We start from the raw sequence: 3,349 nt of genomic DNA on the forward strand, positions 1-3,349 counted from the left end.
AGTCATTGTATAATCCACTCATACTTATGGATTAGTATTTGTAAGCTAAACCTGGACCATAATTTTGGCCATATTCCATAATTTCAATATTTTCCTGAACAATTCAAGTTTTTGTTGCCAGATGATCTACCAATGTATAATAGGATCATTATCCAATCATTTCCTATTTTCAGCTTGCTATTTAATACGTATTGTTTGTAGTTATTCAGTCAATTGTTTTCTATTTATTGCTTTTAGATTAATTTTACACTGCCACAATCTTCTTGACTCAATTTTCTTTTTAATCAACTTGTACTTTACAAAAGAAAGTACAACTTTAAGGTTTAACTTATTCAGTCATAAAAAAAAAGATCCCTCCTTAGCTGTTAACACACCTGACCTGCAAACTGCTAAAACCTCTTTTCACACTTGGTGGTGATTAATTAATTAGCAGCACCTGGCTGCTATTCCTCCTCCTAATTCTTATGGACGCGTGTACTTAGTTTTTCACACATGACCTCTGCATTTTGGCTCAGTTTTTGTTCAGTGAATAATGATTTTGTGTAATGAGTCATGTTTTGTAGTTCATCTAAGGTTGCATTTCCTAATTTTAAGGACCCAGTTATTTTTATTTTATCCTGACATGTAGAACTGAAAGAGGGTGTGCTTTCTTTTTACTATGACACTATCTGTTTTATTTTTTAAACACCACACAATTGCAACTTTTCAAGTATCCCTTGGAAACTACAAAAGTACCAACAAAGTTACAATTACCCTTGGCTGAGAATCACCGTCTTAAGGTATAGAAGCTTTCAAACAGCGCATCATTATTTATACGTCTCCACTTCTTCACAACAATTGCAACCAGACAAGCTAATTACGGTCATTATACCCTAATAATATATCTTTTCTTCCTTAATTATAAAGAGATGTGCTCATGTGTCTCATCTGTCATTCTTCTTTTTCTAAATAAACAATTCAGTGAGGAGAACAGAAGAGGCTTTCACTGCTTAAAACTCTCAGCATATATTGCAGCTATCATTATTGTCAGTTTGATTTACAGAGCGCCACTTCAAGTGTCTAACTTCTGAAACTGTTTCGTTGACAAATTTCAAGCCTGATTTGAAAATGGCACGCACTGTGTCGTATCACTGCTTCTCATCTTTTTTATTATGTTTTTCTGAGAGTATTTTTCCAGATCTGTCACACTTGACTCTGTCGTCATCAATAATGTGCCAATGTCAGGGAAGCTAAATCATAAAAAGGATCCCCGCTTTGGATTTTGATAGCTAAGACATACAGTATTCTTCACTTCTTTTGTGATTCAGCTCCTCTGGGATGGTTCTGCACAGTATGAGATAAGCGCCTCCTCCTGGCAGTTATTACACCTGGCAGACTGCTTCCTGAGGCACACATCCTTCAGTTCTTGTTTATCCGATCAACCTTATCTCAACGTAGCCATTGCCACAAAATATCCAGCCAGCAGTAAGATCCCATCAGCCTCAATGCACACTGCTGAAAATGTTAATGTTAAACATGAGCAAACTACAAATGTAAAATGAGTCAAATAGCACTAAGCACAATCCCCAGTCACTGGTGACATTCAGTGTGTTGCTTCTTCTTCTTTCTTTCTTTTTTTTTTTTTTTAAACATAAAACTCCCTAAAACTGGAAGCAATACTAATACATGAACAGTATTTGATCCTGGTTCAGACATTGTAGTTTACCCAGTTAGGACCAACCTGGGTTTGCTTGATGAATGACTAGATGTTACTGTGAGTCACAGATTACTAAACTGCTTTTATAATGAATTTGACATTTTAGTCATCATTTAGAAACTGCAGAAAGATGAAGGCACTTTTGAAGGTTTCCATGGTACCAGAGGATGATTACTGGCTTTTTACTGTTATTTTTAAAATGTCTTAAATGTTAAATATTTAAATGTGCGCTATCGGCCCTGCTGCCAACCTGTGGTCAAAATTTCCTGAATTTCCTGTAATACAGTACCTCCAACTGAGTTTGGAAGGGGAAAAGAAGCAAAAAAGAGGTTGTGTGCTTGCTCAAAAAGATCTGTGCAGCTATGTCTTTTTTTAAAAAATCAACCAACACTTAATATATACACACTAAAACCACTTTATGTCCTTATCACACACACTTTATGTGTGTGTCTATGTGTATATATACATATCGGCCCCGCTGACAACCTGTGGCCAAAATTTCCTGAATTTCCTGTATATATTATCACATCCTCTTCCCTTACAAAAACAGAATAATGAGTGTGTTGTGCAGACTGTGTTAGTAAAGTAACCTCGAGTTTGGTTTGTTTATAAGTGTGAAGCTCAATGTGAAGCAGTGGAACACTAATAGTTTTTTTTTTCTTTTTTTTCAGTTACAGTGGAGTAACATATTTTTTAAACTGATTTTTAGTCTTCTTCTTCTTCTTTCAAGTTGTTCCCAGCCTATCCCTAATGTCCTCCTCTGTTACACCAATCATACATATCTTCTCTCACCACTTCCATAAATCTCTGTGCTTATCTTCTTTTCCTCCTGCCTTGCAGCTCCATATGTCCTTTATTCAATATATCCACCATCCCTCCTCTGCACATGTCCAGAGTATACCCAACCTTGCCTGTCCAGCTTTGTCTCCAAATCACTCAACCTGAGCTGTTTGCAGGTTGCTCCGACAAAAAATGAACCTTATTTTACCTTTATCACCCGAAAGTCTCTTATGGGCTCCTCCCTCTAGTTTTTGAGCCACACTTCTATTTTTAAATGCTTTGTGTGCTGATAAATTCAAGGAGGAAACGCGCTGTCAAAGAAAGATTTGCACAAGAGTTGATGGAGAGGAGCTGTGGATGCCTCAGGCTCAGCGGTCTGAAATGTTGTGCTTTGTAGATTGTAAGGAGATTAAAACTGGGTGCCTTGCCAATGTATATGTATTAGAGAGAGTCTGAAGTACTGACAATCTTAGAATTAGGGTGAGCCCCATGTATGGATTTTAAAGAAGGGGAAAAAAAGAAAGAAAAAAGAATCAGTCAATGTATTATGTAATATATTGTAGAATTATATGCAAATTATACAGGTAACTATAATTTCTCTATATGTATATTTTAATGCATTTGATAATAATCACAACAGCAAGACTTACATACTGTAAGACAAACACTTAAACATAACAATAAAAATGAAAAGTGCTAAGCAGATTGATATTGTTGAGGTTATTATTATTGTTGTTGTTGTTGTTGTTGTTTTATTATTTGTTGTTGCTAATAAGAAAAAACAAATATCCACGTGTTTTGTCTTATTATTAATCGCCACACACCTAAATCCTACTTGCCACAACCTTTCAGCGCCTGTAGGGGGCACCAGAG

The sequence above is a fragment of the Oreochromis aureus genome, linkage group 4, assembly GCF_013358895.1.
Source record: "Oreochromis aureus strain Israel breed Guangdong linkage group 4, ZZ_aureus, whole genome shotgun sequence".
Lineage (NCBI taxonomy): Eukaryota > Metazoa > Chordata > Actinopteri > Cichliformes > Cichlidae > Oreochromis > Oreochromis aureus.